The 19,249-nt window shown below is 37.2% G+C and overlaps 1 long non-coding RNA gene across 1 annotated transcript; it reads left to right on the top strand.

Moving 5' to 3' along the window:
- The first annotated feature begins 1,142 nt into the window (after positions 1 to 1,142).
- Positions 1,143 to 10,022, top strand: LOC122237074. Its single transcript, XR_006215281.1, has 3 exons — positions 1,143 to 1,263; positions 3,284 to 3,383; positions 9,911 to 10,022. It is a non-coding gene; the product is annotated as an uncharacterized LOC122237074 (long non-coding RNA).
- Positions 10,023 to 19,249: the final 9,227 nt, after the last annotated feature.

Here is a 19,249-nt window from a genome sequence, read left to right as displayed (position 1 = left end):
CCTGGGCATGTATGCCAGGAAATATGTTCAAGAAAGTTCATGCCTAGGGCTGAATCGTGTCCCCTTAAAATTCATGTGTCGAAGCCCTAACCTCTCAGTATCTCACAATGGGAACTTATTTTGAAACAGAGTTGCTGCAGATGTAGTTGGCTATGTGAAGATGAGGTTACACCAAAGTAAGGTGAACCTCTGAAACCTTTGGCTTCTTTGAAGAAGAACACCACATAGACAAACACACACACAGTGAGAGCACCACGTGAGGACTGTAGCAATGCTACCACAAGCCAAGGAGCCACCAGAAGCTGGGGGAGGGGCCGGGAACAGATCCCTTTCCTCATACTTTGGAGGGAGAGCCACCTTGCTGACACCTTAATTTTGAACTTCTGGCCTCTTGAACGGTGACATGATAAATTTCTGTCATTCTAAGCCACCCAGTGGTGCTATTTTGCTATGGCCACCCTAGCACACCAATATAGGCTGATACTCAGTATGCACTGGTACCACTGATGAGTTGTCAAAACATTGAGCTAGTTTTCCTCCAGTTAGTATGTGGATAGTTATGTCACTGCCCTGAGTCTGTTAGGCACCCCTGGCGTCCTGGCCCACCCTAACTCCTTTCTTGGGACCCATAGGCTTCCCCCTATGATACAAAAGTAAAGGTTTAAGGCCTCATGAACTCAGAAAGCTTCAACCACCTACTTAGGCTGGTTTACTCTCTCCATGCAAGAGGCTGAAGGATACGCACATTCTCCTCAGCTCACCACTTCCTCATTGCACCTTAAGACAGGGCCATGTTCTCTTCACATTGTAAGGATTTTACCTCTAAGCTCTCTAGAGAATAAGATGTGTACATATTATAATTATATATATAATATATGGGAATGTAATAAATATCCCAAATCTATACAATTCTCTATAGTTCCTAGTTCCCATCAAAATGGAGATCCTGAAGTTAAGGGTGAGTTAAACTCACCTACCCAAAGTTTTAGACCTAAAGATCTAATAATATATTCCTAAGTGTGTCCATTGAATGATTTCCCATCACAAGTAGCATTGTCCATGTCTTGTTTCTGTGACCTCACACAGGAGCCATTCCCACTCAGAATTCCTTTACCAAGTAGCATAGGACATACATGCTTCCCCTGTCTCTAGACATCCAGAGAAAACACAGATAGAGTTGCTACCTCTGTTAAGCTGGGGAAGGAAAACTGTGATGCTGCCTGGCACATACATAAAATATTACAGGCTATACCTTCATTGCAGGTAGGCCTCTCACAAAATGATGTGATCCTGTGATCTCACCACATTAGATCTATCAACAGCTCACTATGCTCTAAGGGGAAACCGCTTTGTAGACATGATGTCATATGAAGTCACTACTGCCTAGCTGAAATAGTCATCCATGCAGGCCTGTGATAACACCTGTGTAGGATGGACGTGGATGTAAACTACAGCTTTAATAGGAGCCCTGGCTTTCTAGAAAGATTATATTTCAGAACCTGCATTCATGCATTTCAGTTGCCATGGGCACAGGCAACTGTGTGGATATGAAGCTTTTAAGTTAAACAGCCAAAGGAGACTTTTGATTAAAGCAGATCTCAGCTTGCTTAATGAGTAATGATAGATCCTAAATCCAATACACCAACTCTTTGAGGGAATTGTCAATGTAGTTTATTTGCTTCCAATGACATTTCTTAAGTCACGTTTGTTGCATGAATTAGTGAATGAATGAATAGTTTAATTAATGGGTATAGATTGAGGGACTGTATATGATAGGCATTTTGCCAACAGGCAGAGATGCAAAAATGAATAAAATATGGTTTCTGCTCTCAAAGATCTCACTCTTCAGTGAAGAAGGAAGTTATACATAATGGTAATTTTTTAAATAGACAAGTTTTATGTCCAAGAGAAACCGTTCCTGGGAGAAGAAGACAGTGCCAGACAAGGCTATGAAGGGGGCAGTGATACTGAAGCTTAGTCCTAGTGGATGAGTGGGCTTTGCTCCAATACATTTGAAGACAAAGAACATTCCAGAAGAAGGAAGAATGTTTAGAAAACCTAGTCATGAAAGAACAACATCCTTTGGGATGCAAGGAATATTTCTCATTCAGACAGATAGTTCTAGCATTGCTCAAGTACCAATCAGTAATGCCTTTAATATCTGGCAATCTTAATCATCCAAAACATGACCTGGAAAGGGCTCCTCAACGTGGGCACAACCTATAACAAAGTCCATGCACTTGATTTCTTTGTGGAATGGTGACACCATCTTCAGAACAAAAACCTAGGTAGGTAAATGCTTCATGTGACATCAAGTTTACTCATTTGACAAACACAGTCTTCAATAGTTTTTTTTGGGAACATACACAAGGGAAAACATAAACTGAGAAAAAGAAAAAAGAACAGAAAAATGCAGAAATCTAGTAATCATCTTACTAGTCCTTCTCTTCCCCCAATAAGAATACATCCAGCTCCCAGAGCATATAACAGGAAAATATAACTTTGTAATGATCCTTCTGACTAGGAGACTGGTTAAGATTCCAAGTCTGAAATGTGTTAAAGTAAGGTAACAGGCAATGACTCCATAAAGTTTCTCATCAAAACCACCTAACCATTAAAAAGTCTGGCTTATTCAGGGTGTTAGTTTTTACTCATTTTTAAATGTGTTCAAGGAATTATCCATTTGTGAAAGGTCTGACTGGAAAACTGAGATCAGTACATTTTCACTTACCTCATGATTAGTGAAGCAGATATTGGCTTCCTTATCCTATGATTCTTTTGTGTGATGAACAAAGTCACTAGGTTAATCAGAAGACAGTCAGTTGAAATACATATTTTATTTAGACATCCAGAGGCAGAAATATTATTACACCAAGTTTTAAATTGAAAATCAAGTGAAGGCATTAAGCAGGATTTTAAAGAGATGAAACTACACTCTGAAATACTCAAAGAGGCTGCTCTTATAAGGACAGGGGCTGGGAGTTAGGCTAATGGAAGGTTTTGACTCTCCTTGCACGTTTCTGCAAAGATGCAGAAAAACGCAAACATATGCAATATTAATCATACACAACAAATCCATGACATCTAGTACCTGGCTTACATCCAAAGAAAAACGGAACTGTATCTCAACTCTACTACCTGTTAAAATTTTAACCTTATTCTGAATCACGGTTTAAACTCTCAAAATTGATTTATCTATCTAGCTTTTGGATACCTTTGAAATTCAAATGAAGTAAGTCTGTAAAAGCATGATCCTCATTCCATGACTTTTTCTTTCCAACAGGAGTCTTTAGAGAGCAAAGATGACACCTGGGAGAACTACTGCCATGAGTCTTTGCTCTCCCAGTTTTACAGGGCTCTTGTGAGATTAGAGATCATATATGGTAAGTGCTGGCACATATGTAAATGGTCAGTAAAAAGTAATTGTTGTTATTCTATGCATTTAAAACTCCAGGAAAGAATTCCCATCTTAAATTGTCTTTCTACAGGAGATCATTAGAGAGCATTTCTGATTTAAAAATAGGTACCAAAGCTCTTCTTCAGTTAAAAACCTGACTCATTTCTCAAGTTACAAATATAATACCCTCATAGGTTTTTTGGTTTCTACAATGACAAGACTTTCTGCTCAGAAACAGATTTAGTATGAAGTTTAATCCTCCAGGGCTCTTACTTTGCAAAGTCCCCTTGAGGTTCTGGAAGAGGCAAATAGTGTATTCAATCAGTTATGCGATTTTATAAAATTTGCAGAATAAATATGTTTTAGCAGCAGACAGTTAAGACCATTGACTTTCCACTTTATCTGTCACACTCCCCTTCCTGTCAGGCACAGAGCACCTAACCAAAAGGTATGGAGTACCTAGAAAAAAGGAAAACTGAACTTGAGATATATTCAGTTTGGTTTTAAAGAAATATACTGATGTGGCTCACAACACTTCCATGTATAGTTAAGTCTTTGATAGTCGTTTTGTATAGGGATGTCTTCCAGGGACACTACTGCCACCAACTGTGGCAAGTGACCTCATATTTTGACATGAAGGTATAGGGCAGAGGTTGAAGGCTGATAGGAATAAGTCCCATAGTACCTGGTGCTAGAATTAAGTGGGTAATAGAAAAGAGACAAAGTTTGAAAGGAACAGAGCTGAAAATTCTTCCAAATCCTATAACTTAATATGAAAGATGATAGAGATTTTCCTAAATTTAACAATGACCCCAGAAATATAAATACCATTGCAAAAATTATTATTGATCAATATTTTTTAATTCAATTAACACCTATAGACAAAAAGGTGAATTTTTTTTATTCTCTCTATAGATAATATTATAAAATATCATCATACAAAAATATAATCAAATACAGCTTAACCAAATAAACAAAGAAAAAATATTATAGAGGTAAGAAAAGCAGTTAATAAAAACTATGATAGCTCTCAACTTTAAAAATTTTTCATGTGCTGAAATTTTTCATTTTTTCGCATGTATATTTTTCAGTCTAAATTAATATTTACTTTTGTATCTCATTTTTTCTTTTTTTTCTAAAAAGAAAATCCCCAAAATAGGTGTTTGAAGTCCCATAAAATCTGCATCAGTCAATCCCCTCTCAACATTCACTCAGATCCTGAACTGTCTATATACACAGTACTTTTGGTGGTCCAAGTAGCACTTAATTATCCTCTTGACCTCCAGCATTTAATCAGTAGATAAAGGCACTAGGAACAAAATGGAGATCAAATATCACTTTTATTAATGGATACCCAAAGACTATCATAGGGCTCCAAAGCATGCAAGGGAGACCTGAAGCCAATCTGGGTGGCCTATTTTGTCCCACATGGGAGGCATGAGACCTGACTCACCCACCAGTCACAATCAGAGCAGGTAGAAAATATTTCATGTCTTCCTGAAACTGGAAAGCCTATTCCATAGGTTCATTTCATACAAACTGGAAACCCATCTATTCAATGCACCTGGGCACACTGAGTTCAAAGAGGACAAGAAATAATAGGAAATCCAACATCCACATTGCCTTTACAGTGAAATCACTGTGGTGGCTAAAAAAAAATGTTCTCCAAAGTAGATAAGGATGTACCCAATTAAATTAGCTTCACCTTTTTTTTTTTTTTTTTTTTTGAATGTGTTTGTGGTGGTGGAGTCCTGGAAAGGAACAGAACAAGTGTTTCTTCAAATATCCCCTCTCCATGGATGTTCCTTCCTATGAAAAAATGAGTAAAGGGTAATAATGATTTATCATTGGAAAGGGTCTAAAGACTGATTTAAATAAAAGACTCAAATTCTTTGAACTGATAGCAAAACATAGGAAACACCAATGTGTATGTATCAACTTAACTGTAGAATATACCTATTAACCTAAGTTCTTTGGGTGTTTGCTAAATCTTGGAACAAATATGCACATTCTCCTGCCTTATGAAAATTTTCAGAAAGCCAATAGTTAACCTAAGGATATAAAACAATCATTCTGTAATAAATACATAACCTAAGTCTGCTACTAAAGTTAGTTTGCTTCAGGGTCTTATACCATTCCAGGAATTTATTTGTGTAGGTACACTTTTGCAGTATGAAAAGAAGCATATTTTGATGTACTTGTAATGTCAAGGAGAAATAACCTGTAACTCACAAACAAAAGAACTATAAACATTTAACATGCATTTACCATGAGCAAAGAGAGAACCTCACTGTGTCTACCTCAGGGAAGCAGAAGAACCAGATATGGAATCAGGGAGTTGGAACCTATTGAGGGATGTAGGTAACATAGTGAAGTGAACAACAGAATAATGCAGGTGTTCTGAGCATAATTATGCTGCTGGATAGCCATATGATCTTTAAAAAGTGAACTATATTTTCTCTGGACCTCCACACTCTCATACACACCTGTGTGTGCATGCGCACGCACACACACAGAAAAAAATGAACTCATCCAGCTGTTAAGATCAGTGACAAAGTACAGGATTGAATTCTTGATGCAGTGCTTCCCAAAGAGCATTCATCTTGATTCCAATATGTGATAAAAGTTCTGAAGAACAGCTTTCCATGGTCAAATAATTTTAGAAAATGTTGCATATTTTCCCCGTTGATATATTCAGTGTGCATTAGTCTGTTAGTCTAAGATGTACGACAGTAATGTAATAGTTTTATCTTTGTTTAGCATAATGCTTGAAAAATGTATTTATGAAAACCTTTTAGGACAATATCTATGATATATAATTTGGGAATGTCCTCTGAGGCAACATTTGAGAGTTGCAAACAAATTCTTTAGAGACCTACAACACAATACTGCATTTAGATAACATAGGCAGAATCCTGCTTTGAGCTGTCCTCCTGTGATAGTGCTGAATTTGTTATTTGGAATGCCAATGACCAAACATAGGAGAATCCTTTGATATAAAACATGAAGTGGAGGGGGAGGGGTGTTGGAGGAGGGAAGAGTATGTTGATCTTTAATAATATTTTTCTTAATGCAAACAAAAACTTTTTTTCAAACCTTTAGTTAAATTCTAGCTAGTTAACATATAGTGTAATATTAGTTTCAGAAGCAGAATTTAGTGATTCATCACATAACATACAACACTCAGGGCTCAACACAAGTGCCTTCCTTAATACCCAACACCCATTAGCCCATTCTCTCACTCACCTCCCTCCATCAACCTTCAGTTTGTTCTCTATAGTTAAGAGCTTCTTATGGTTTGTCTCTCTCTATCTCTTTTTCCCCCTTTTCCCATGTTCATCTGTTTTGTCTCTTAAAATTCCACATGTGAGTGAAATCATATGGTATTTGTCTTTCTCTGACTGACTTTTATTTCATTTAAAATAATATATTCTAGCTCCATCCACATGGTTGCAAATGTCAAGATTTCTTTGTTTTTTTTTTTTTTTTTGGATGGCTGAGTAATATTCAATTATATCTGTATGTGCACACACACACACACACACACACATACATACATCTTCTTTATCCATTCATCAGTAAATGGACCTTTGGGCTCTTTCCATAATTTGGCTACTGTTGATAGCCAAACTGCTACTATAAACATTGGGGTGCATGTACCCCTTTGAATAAGTATTTTTGTAGCCTTTGGATAAAAACCTAGTAGTGCAATTGCTAGGTTTCTTTTGAGGAACCTCCATACTATTTCCTGAGTAGCTGTACCAGTTTGCATTCTTACCAACAGTGTAAGAGGATTCCCCTTTCTCCACATCCTTGCCAACATCTGTTGTTCCCTGTGTTGTTAATTTTAGCCATTCTGACAGGTTTGAGGTGGTATTTCATCATGGTTTTGATTTGTATTTCCCTGATTATGAGTGATATTGAACATCTTTTCATGTGTCTGTTGGTCATCTAGATGTCTTCTTTGGAAAAACGTCTACTCATTTCTTCTGCCCATTTCTTAACTGGATTATTTGTTTTTTGGGTGTTGAATTTGATAAATTCTTCATGAATCTTTTGGTAGCAGGAAATCATGTGGGGTTGAAGATTCATTGACTTAAATATGTTTGTCACCATGCTAGCACCTCATGTGGGAAAAGTTGACATATAGTAAAAAAAAAGAAAGTCACAAGTTCTAACTGTGAATTATGTTCTATGAGACATACAAAATACTATAAATTTATGGTATTTATTTTTTTATTTTTTATTTTTCATTTTTTTTATTTGAGTAGAGAGAGAGAGAGGAGAGAGAGCATGCATGCACAAGCGGGGGAGGGGCAGAGAGAGAGAGGGAGAGACAGAATCCCAAGCAGACTCTGTGATGTCAGCACAGAGCCTGATGTGGGGCTTTAACTCACAAACTGTAAGACCATGACCTGAGCCAAAATCAAGAGTCAGATGCTTAACCAACTGAGCCACCCAGGCACCTCTATGGTCTTTATTCTAAAAGAATTTAAGATTCCAGTTGGGGAAATAATGCACATATATGTAACCAAAAAAAAAAAAAAAAAGGAAAGAAAGAAAGTTGTTAAAAATAGATTAAGAAGATAAAGCAGAGACAGTGGAGCTGCAGGTATTTGCAGAAAGGATAAATCTCTCTGTGTGGTAAGGGAAAACTACATAAAAGAAATGGATGGCTCAGGTATTTCTCTTTTTTTAGTTTATTTGTTTATTTTGAGAGAGAGAAAGCATGATAAGGGGAGGGGCAGAGAGAGAGGGAGAGAGAGAGAATCCCAAGCAGGCTCTGGGATGTCAGTGCAGAGGCTGACATGGGGCTGGATTCCATGAACTGTGAGATCATGACCTGAGCTGAAATCAAAATCAGATGCTCAACCAACTGAGTCACCGAGGCACCCCCTAAGAATGATTATGCTGAGCATGGAAGGATGGATGGATGGATGCATTGATGGATGGATAAAAGAGTAAACATCAGAAATGATAATGAGAACAGTTTCAGATCGAAAACTGATCATGTATCAGAATATCTCAGGTAGAAATACCACGAATAATACCTGATAATGAGAAATTTAAAGCAAAAGCTATCAGGCCCCAGATTTTATTTATATATATATATTATATATATATATAAAATATATATATATAATATATATAAATTTATATATATAATATATATATAAAATACAGGTAAGTGTTGAAGGAATAACAAAAAGAAAAGAAAATAAAGAAAAGAAAAGAAAAGAAAAGAAAAGAAAAGAAAAGAAAAGAAAAGAAGAAAAGAAAAAGAAAAAGAAAAATACATGTTTCTGAACCACAGGAGCTCAAGATATATTGATACAGGAGAGGAAGAAATAGGCATATACACAAGTAACTCAAATAAAATAAGGTAGCAGTTCAATCTTTAGTGTAAGCCAAACCCCAGATTATAGAGTACAAAGGAGGGAGTTAAAATTTGACTGTGATATTCTATAAAGATTATATAAAGGGGGTGACATTTAAGCCAAGTCTCTAAGAATAAATTATATCAAATGAGACAGAGAAAGAAGAGAACATTTCAGAAAGTCCAGACCAAAAAGCAAAGGAATGGAGATGCAAGCAGAAATTGGATGATTAAATAATGTTAAATAACAAATGTGCCTATGAGGTGCAGGTGGCAGTGGATGAGACTGACAATAGGTGAAAGGGTCTTCACAGTTAAGGGCTAAAAACTGTGAAGGGTCTTGAGTGCCATATTAGCAAAGGATTCATGCATTATTAACTTTATGGTTAAGTCTGTTTTAAAACAAAACTTTTCTAACCATTCTCTCAGGATATGCAGGGACCACTGAGGAGCCAATCCAGAGAAGACAAGATCAGAAGAAAATAAGAAAGCACTTGCTTCCAAGTTCCACATCTTCAACTCAGTTAGAATAGCTCTGCTCCGAATATCATTTCATGTTCAGCTTCCACTTAGGGTTTGGTTTAAACAAAAAGACCTATAAGTTTTTAAAATGTTTACCACCCTCAGGGAGCCTGGGTGGCTCAGTTGGTTAAGCATCTGACTTCGGCTCAGGTTATGATCTCGCAGTTTGTGACTTCAAGTCCCACGTCAGGCTCTGTGTTGACAGCTCAGAGCCTGGAGCCTGCTTGAGATTCTGTGTCTCCCACTCTCTCTGCCCCTCCCCTGCTCGTGCTCTGTCTGTCTCTGTCTCCCTCTCTCTCTCAAAAATAAATAAACATTAAAAAAACTTTTAAATAAAAATTAAAAAATAAAATGTTTACTACCCAAAGATTTGAAAAGATAATTGGTTGTCAAGCACAAGATACTATAGAAAGGCAAGGATACTTTAGGAAGATATTGTAACAATTTAGGTAAGATATGACTAACATTTTATTAGAGAAATCAAAACTAGTAGAAAATGGAAACATTCAAAAAATATTTCTGAGTTATGATAAGCAGGAACTCTCTGTTTACTGAATGTTGACATTGAGATACAAAGTGGACATACAATGATGACTCTAACGTTTATGTTCAAGGGCCTAGAAATATGAGTGTATCATTCACTGAGGCAAGGATCATAAGCTGAAGAGAAGAAAAGCAATGGGACCTTTTCCATTTTATATATGCTGATTTCATATCCAGGCTTGCAAGCAGGTAAAGAGATACAGTTATGTATTTCTGGAGACAAATATGGGTTAGAGATATATAGCTGGGTGTTCAACGGATAATGAGTGGATATATACCTCAGATGTAAACCCCCAAGGAAAAATTGTTAACAATAAGAGGGATATTAAGAGAAAATGTTTTTCTTTAACATTAGTTAGTTATTTACTTCAGCAGTAACTATGTTAAGAGTTTCACATGCATTATTTTATTTAACTGCATGTGAGTTCTATGAGTAAGGAACATCACTATTGAGGAGAAAAATGTAGACATTAATATCTGAATTCTATATTCAATTCTGCATTGGCTATTTACTATCTGTGTCATTTGGGGCAAATTATTTAACTAATCTGTGTTTTGCTGTTCTTATCTGTGAAATGAGGGTAGTATTCCCTAGAGCTGTGATGAGAGCGATATACACTCAATGCAAATAAGATATTTATCACAGTTTCCATGCCTGGTAAGTGTTCAATAAATGTGAGCAATTATTTTCTATTCCGTTTTACAGATAATTGAAGATAAGTCAGAGAGATTAAATAATAACTAACGACACACTGCTAAATAAATGGCGAGTGTCATCCATTCCCAAGTCCACTTTTAACCTTTACACTAGTCTGACTCATGTGCAGAAGGAAAAATAAGTCAAGACGGTAACCTTGGGAAATGCCTACATTTAACAGAAAGAAGAAACCAGAGAAGTAGGTTAAATAGATTTAGAAGGCATGGTCAGACTACCAGAAAAGGCCAGGGAGGATGGTGTTGCTAAACTATTGGAAGAAAGGGGTAGCCAGTAATTTCAAAAACTTCAGAGGATTTTAAGAGGAAATGCAATACAAGACTGTGAGATTCAACAGTCAGACATTCCTGGAACAGTTAAGAGAGGATTGAGCAGAATGGATAGAAAAAACCCGAAGCAGAACCATTTAAGAAATGACTGCAAAGGAGGGAAATAAATGCAGTAAGTGTAGAAGTATGAATGGAGAATGTCAGTGTAACATACAACTTAAGGGAAAGCTTAGTGCAGGCTTTTATAGAATGGGGAAGCCTTGGCCATATTTTCATATGGAGACAGGAACCAGTAAGGAGAGAAAGGGTGACTATATTAGGAAGCGGCTAATCAATGCATCACAGTGAAGGAGGACATAGGAATACATGGGGGAGAGAACACAGTGGCACAGTTTAGCTTTTGAAAAGAAAGACTCTGGTTACAAGAGAGAACAGAGACATGTATAATACTTACCGTGTGAGGGAAGCATGTGGAATTTAACCCCTAGTGGCTTCAGATTTTTTTGTATGAAGAAAGAAATTCATTTGTAAGCACTGAGAGAGGGATTGTGTAGGGACCTCGAGGAAGAATAAAAATTTCTCCATGGGAATAAGAGAAAGATTGCTGAGCAACCATGAAGGCCCTGCTGAGCTTAGAGCAAAACAGCTGATTAAGCAGCTTGCACAAGGAAGTGAAAGAGATAATGAATTTCCTATCCACAGAATAAGTTAAAGGGAGGCCAAGGGATATAAAGCACTCACACAAATGGAAATGGTGCTTATAAGTCAATACATATTTCATATAAGGAAGACAGAGAGAATACAAACAAGCATTTGGATAAAGCATAATACATAAATATATGTAACAGGCTGTGCAATATTTGTCATGGAGCGTCCTACAGAGGTACAGGCATTATAATATCATTTTTGGACATCTTATTCACAGGACATATATGTGGCAATTTAAAAGACTACGATTCCAGTTCTGACTGTCACTAACAACTCATTAGTGGCCTAACCTGATTAAAACATGTTTCCACTCTCTGGGTTTCAGCGTCCTCACCTACAAAACGAGGTAGAACTGGAAGCTCTCTAAAGGATACTCCAGTTTAAGGACTGCAGGGCTCTATATTATTCATAATAATATTCGCTGCTTTCCCTCTCCACCTGCCATGCCTACAGGGATATGTTCTTTGAACAGGATATAACTCTTAAGCTGACATTAAAGGGATGTATTAGAACTCTCAGGATATAGGCATGTCTCACTGACCCAAGGGCAGATACGCAGCTAAGACTCAAAAGGGAGCTGCTTCATTCTTATCTCTCTCTGCAGCTTTCTGTGCTACTTAATCTGCATGGAGGAAGATGGACGCACCACAGCTCTGAGGTTTAAGGGATCACATCAAATGATAAACTAGGATCTTCGAGTTCTTATTCCAGCTGGCTTCAATGGATTTGAGATTCATTCTAGTTCAAAATATTCTGGAGAAAGGGGTAATTTCACTATACACACACACACACACACACACACACACACACACTTATGGAAGCCCACATATGAATCAACTACAGTAGTTCTAAGCTATGCAAAAATTTACTATAAGGGCTTAGGTCAAATGGTGGCAATGATCAAAGGGAAGAAAGGTCCTCAAATATTTTTGTCTCAAGATCAGCAAATTGTTATACCGAAACCAAAAATACGACATCCCAGAAAGTTATGTGCACTGACTTCATCACTGCTCCCCTTAATGAGATCCATATCTCTAATTATTTTCCCCACCAGGTCCAGGAACACCCTCTTTTAATCACCTGTGGTTTCTATCCCTTCCTTTCGCATTCTCAAGGCAGATAGGAGAAGCATGTGAGTGGACTGTTTAGTACATTGCAGGCGCTTAATAAATACTCCTGAAAAAAATGTGGCAGGCTAAATCTCAACCACTGAATGTCTAAGAAGGTTTTACTCAAGAGAAAGCATAAAGGGGCATCTGGGTGGCTCAGTTGGTTGAGCAACTGACTCTTGTTTTCAGCTCAGATTATTATCTCACAGTTCCTGGGTTCAAGCCCCATATCGGACTCTGTGCTGACAGTACAGAGACTGCTGGGGATTTTCTCTCTCCCTCTCTCTTTGCCCTTCCTGCATGCTCTCCCTCTCTTTCTCTCTCAAAATAAATAAATAAACTTAAAAAAAAAGAGAGAGAAAGCATAAGAATCTTTCTCTGAGTTAGAATAAATTCTCAATATATGGTGACATGGTACCTGGGTCACATGGGTCAAACTGTGGAGTTAGTGCTTTGACTAGAATTCTGAAAGGGATTCTTGTGCAAGCCCACCAAATGACACCCATGGATACTTCATAAATACACCTGAAGCTGAAATTATGACATGATCTCATGTTTACATCTTCCACCAGCCTTGCCACCATGCCCACAGGAAAATAAGTCAATTCATAGGTCTAATGATTTCAGTTTCATTAGGAAACATTTTTTACAATGGCATTAGCAAGTAAATTTACTTGTTAACTGTGTCTCTCTACCTAAAGCACAGGCCTGGCATAAACAAATGCATTTGTAAGTGTTTGCTCAAAGCTCAATCATTCATATATCCATCCAATAAATGGGCACTTACTTCCATTTGGACCTGCAGCCACAAATTTCATTTACTTAGAGAGATATATTAATTAGTATTAGAAAAAGTTATTTTATCAACACAAATCAATCAGAAATGTCCACTCATAGAAATGTTAATTTTAAGAACTATGTGATATGTGTAAAAATAAAAATACCGAAACAAAATGAAAAAGAGATATTGAAAGAGCATATCCATTTTATAGTAAGGGAAGAAGTATTTAGGAAAAGAATTGGTTTTTGCAAAATGAATATTGTTTCAAAATATAATCATAACCCCCTTGCTAATAACCACTGGAGAACTTACATAGAAGACTAATTATGTTTCATAAATGATCACATGGCTCTTCATAATTGATATGAAATTCTGTTTTTACAAGCTATTGTCTACCTGTAGTATGAATGCACGTTATTAAAAGTCTCCATTGCCATCCCAATAATGTAAAAATTCACTAAGACACCTGTATTTAAATCTAGTTTCTATGAGGGTTGAGGGGGGGGTGGGAGGGAGGGGAGGGTGGGTGATGGGTATTGAGGAGGGCATCTTTTGGGATGAGCACTGGGTGTTGTATGGAAACCAATTTGACAATAAATTTCATATATTGAAAAAAATAAAATAAAATAAAAGTAAACCTAAATGAAAAAAAAAATAAATCTAGTTTCTGACCCAGATATAATTATACTAGAAGGATACTGAGATATAAATATATAAGTATATAAACATGAAAATATTAGAAATTATTTAATAGCATTTATGGGCAAAGTTGTTATTTGCAATTTAATTTTTTCCTCTACTGTTGCCAAGAAACTACTGTAGTGAAAGTCAAATATATTGAATCGTCAGAATTAATCCATACTTATATATGAATAAAAATAAATCTTCCCAACAATATAACCAAATACCCTTTGATGGCTCTTCCTATGCTTAAAAACACTTCAATATCCTTATTGTGGTGTGATTTCGTCCTCAAATACCTTTCCTGGTTATTTCCGTCTCTAAACTCTGAACATCCTTCTGCCTCTATGTCTCAGCTCAGGGCATTCCTTCTGCCTAGAATGCCTTTTCTCACATCTTTACCCAATGAAATACTATCTAGACTTTCAAGTTCGTACAAATGCCTTTCCCTCTATGAAATCTACCCAGAACTCTCAGTGAAAAGTGTTTTGGTTCCCTGACTCTCCATGGTATTTCGTGTTTCTATGATTGATCTATTCCTACCCAGTCTGCCACTTTTCAGCCTCACGAATTTCCCTTGCCTCAGGTAGTTATTTGAGTCCTTGGCTGTCTCCTTGCTCAATTAAATCTTGAAGGCAGGCACTGTCTTTCCTTCCTTCTTAGCATATCAATTCTCTTTACAGATTCTGATCCACTTTAGGTATGAAATAAGTATTTGTTGGATGAGCAAACAAAAAATAGTACTTGAAAAATAATCCACATAGTGGTGAATTAGATGATAATTCTTTAATATTTTCTGTATTTTCAGGATATTCCACAATGTGTGTATAACTTTTAATCAGATTAAGCTAATTTTTAATACCCAGCAATTCTAAAACCAATTCTAGTCACCAGAAGAAAATACCCTAATACATCTAAACATGCTGAGCTTCCCTCAGTACATACCCATTTAAACATTTGAACTTAACTGACACTCAAATTGGCCAAGAAAACCCACCATCAAGTCTTTGGAAATGCAGGAGTTTATGTTATACTATGAGAAGAAAGAAAATGTGCAATTGAAGGCCTTAGACAAATATAAGTCATTTTTAATACTCTGAACACATGGGCAAAAAATAAGATTAGTTAAAACACTTTCTTATAATGGAAACTACTCACCTGCTGTTATTAAATTTTTGGTATAGAAATCTATAGTTTGAGGGTCTGATCAGGTTAATTGCTTTAACTCTATATATCTATCTATCTGTATCTAAGTCTAGCTAGCTAGCAATCTAGCTATAATGATACCTGGAGGGACTTTCTTAACCTAGGAAAGTATGTAACAAATAAAATAGTAAAAATAGAATTTTATTCACCCTCTGGAATGAGAATATATACAGTTTACTATGCAATGTAACAAAAAAGAACATTTAATGAGTTTTGTATCAGATTCTTCATCACCAGGAATCTAACAAGCATGCTTAAAGATTTCTTTTATTTTGTCTATTTATTTAAGTTTATTTATTTTGAGAGAGACAGAGACAGTGCAAGCAGGGGAGTGGCAGAGAGAGAGAGAGAGAGAGTCCCAAGCAGCTCCACACGGCCAGTGCAGAGCCAGACATGGAGCTCAAACTCACAAAACTGCAAGATCACGATGCCAAAACCAAGAGTCAGACATTTTAACCAGTTGAGCCACCCAGGCACCCTCATGATTAAGGAGTTAAGGGCAGCAACATAGACTTTTTAGGGGCTCATGTAAAAATATCTGGACAACCCCAGGTATATTTTATAAAGATGCATTCAATACTCTAATTTTATACTTTGAAAATTGAATGCTTAACCTTTTGTACACAGTCTATGAAAAATAAAGGTAAACAATATTTCTTAGGCTGTTGAAGTTCTACTTCAACCACCTGACTTCTTTCACTGCTCCATAGAGGGATGGATGAGTGATGCCACATCTTCCCTCCTCCTTGTCTGAGTGCTAGGCCTGCTCTTGTCAGCTACATTCTCCATGCTGTGATTATCCTTTGCAGTCTTCAGATAAGAAAAATAAAAGCCTAATTTTCCCTTTTTGTTCAGAGAGTCAAACTCTGTCAAGGTCCAGAAGGAAAGTAAATCCTGATTTGGGCAGTGACATGACAGTTGCTGGAAATATGACTGCCCAGGGCATTACTATTTAATCATGCCTGTCTGAAGCCATGTGTGCTACGTACTAATCAGGGAGAAATATCAGCATTTTCACAAACAAAAGAAAGCTGAGATTCAGTTAACTAGCTTTGGATGTTTCCTTTTTAGATGCCCATCTGAGTCACGAGTATCCAAATTCATTAGTAGCAATGAATATAATAGCATTCTCCAGTTTCATTCTACTCAGCTGGTTTGGGGTAACACAGATACTCCAAGATGGGAAGAAAAGCACCCACTTAGGTAGAATCATTTTCATCCAATAAGGGTGATTATTTGGCAAAAGGGTTCGATAGGATAAAGAGTTGAGTTTGCTTTCGTGTCCATATAGTTAAAATCCTCTATGACCTATTTTCTCAGATTCTGATCATTCCAAGATGTGGACACTAATCATGAAAGTCTGAACTTAGCTTTTATGGAACTCTTCCATAAATACAGCAGGGAATGTCTTAAGCACTGCAGACTATACAATTTGAGTGTCAGCCATCATCACCACCCATCATGGGCTTGACTTGCCTGACCTCTTTGAACTGATTAGGTTGGATGTGAATTCAAGCTTCATTAGAACATGACGTGAGTGCATTGTCTTGAGCTCTCCATAACACCACGTCTGGCTTCTGAGAAAAGGAAGGTACCACATATGTTTCCTTGAAAAATTATTATGAAAAGTATAATAGGCAATCTTTTGATATAACACCAAGAGGATAAAACCCTCCAAATTATAGATTTCTACTAATTTCATCTTATTGTATATCATATCATCAAAGCTTTTATTTAAAAAGTACTCAGTGATCATTTGCTAGATAAATGGATGAATGGATTGCAACCATGTCAAGATAGGTCTAAAAATGACCAAAAACTACAAGTGAACTTGAAAAAGTGAAACCATTATTGTGTTACAAAAGTGCCATTATTTTTTTATGTTAAAAATATCTTTCTTTTTTTTTTTTTTTTTTTTTAATTTTTTATTTATTTATTTTTGGGACAGAGAGAGACAGAGCATGAACGGGGGAGGGGCAGAGAGAGAGGGAGACACAGAATCAGAAACAGGCTCCAGGCTCTGAGCCATCAGCCCAGAGCCTGACGCGGGGCTCGAACTCACGGACCGCGAGATCGTGACCTGGCTGAAGTCGGACGCCCAACCGACTGCGCCACCCAGGCGCCCCAAAAATATCTTTCTATATCATAGCAAAAATGCTTCAATAATAACCACAGCTTGAGTTGAAATACAATTCAGTTCATCAAGGATTGGTCAACTAAGCATATTCTTCATACTATAGAACATACAAGAACACCTGTGCCAAGGCCTCTGTCCTTGAATCCCACATTGTATCCTGGAAGATAGAACATAATCATGAAACAGAGAAGTTTCTAAACAGATCACGACTTAATGGAACTCTCAAATGAGCAATACACAGAAGCCCTGGAAGCAAAAAAAGAGTGCTCACTCATACTTGAGGAAAGTCTATAGAGCCTTAAACACTCAAGAGTGAAGGCTTTGTTTCGCCTGCTACAGCAATTAGAAGGTGGAGCTGAAATCAATGTGGCATCACTGGAGCACTATCCAACTTGGGGCTGCAGTCACTCATAGCCATCAATTTCGCACTGCTTTGGGGTTTGGTTCATCTCGCCCTATGACCTCGGATCCTCTGTAGCTCCAAGGTGTCAAGCACACTCATTGCTTCCTTGAACATTACCCAAGGATCATTATTGTGCTCTAAATCTGCAAGAGCTACAGGAAGGGAAAAGTCATATAAAGGCTTTCTGACAACTACCAACCACTGCTGAAGTGCCCCTGCTGTCCCCAGCACACACTTCAATCTTATTTCAAGCAACAGACTGGTTCTTACTCCTGATCCTGAAATTCAAAACTCTCCACATTTAGTTCTCCCCAGATGAACTTCTGGCTTCATCACTTGCCACACTGTCCTCTCCCTGACTTCCCTTCCATAAATTCAGCCCTATCAGTCTAGTTGACATTCTCCAAATATACTCAAAACTCTTCAGCCCATGGAATTCTGCCAAAGTCTTTCCTTCTTCACATGCATCCTCTAAGGTCTTACTCAAATACCACCCATCCCCTACCATGGATCCAAACTAACTTCCCATTCTCCCTCCTCTAAACTATTACATCTTAATTACAGGATATTAAATATTTTCCTAGGTATATCTTGCTTACTTATTAGTTTTCAGAAATTCACTCACATTTTGTCCAACACCATACACAAGGACAAAAATAAGTCAGGCTAATGTAGCACTGTGCAAAAAAAAAAAAATAAGTGTCTATCTGAATACTTTAACTGAGGCACCAGTAGTCAGGTATGGTCTACAAGATCAAGATATTTATTTATAACCACACGTGGAAGGAGGTCATTAATTTGATTTTGAAATGATGATAAAAGGATTAATTTAGAATAGCAGGAGCTACATTCTAAAGCTTCTGGGATGAGACCTGTTAGGAGTGTGTTGTTACATGGGTATTAACAATGGATGATAGGGAACAAAAATATGGTCTGAACTCAATTTCTAATGCTTCACCAACAGCAAAGGTGGCCTGAACTAGCACATCTGCTTTTTTACTTCAGAGTGCTTGTACTATACTGACCACATCAGTAATACGTCAGCTTTGCATGTCAACTCTTCTGTGACAGGCTAAGGAAAGCCACAGGGCTGCAAATGACTCTCTGCATTGGTTTTCTCTTCCATTATCTGAGAATTTTTAACAAAATATCATTAAAGGATAAAGCCTTGTCTCTATAGACCAATGAGGAGTTAATGGAGGAATAAATACCCCCATGGGAGAGCAGGGTTTCCTGAAGAGAAGGAAAGAATCTTCAGCACAGGGAAAGAGCCCTGTGGAACTCTTTAGAAATCACCAGGAGACACTTCAAGGAGTTTAATGTTTGACACATTTATTTTGACCTTGTGATATAATCTGGGTTACAGGACAATGCCAAAAAAGTTCTGAGTTAGGTAAGCAT

This window comes from Panthera tigris, chromosome A3 (genome assembly GCF_018350195.1).
Source record: "Panthera tigris isolate Pti1 chromosome A3, P.tigris_Pti1_mat1.1, whole genome shotgun sequence".
In the NCBI taxonomy this organism is placed as follows: Eukaryota; Metazoa; Chordata; class Mammalia; order Carnivora; family Felidae; genus Panthera; species Panthera tigris.
This window is presented reverse-complemented; position numbering and strand designations above follow the sequence as displayed.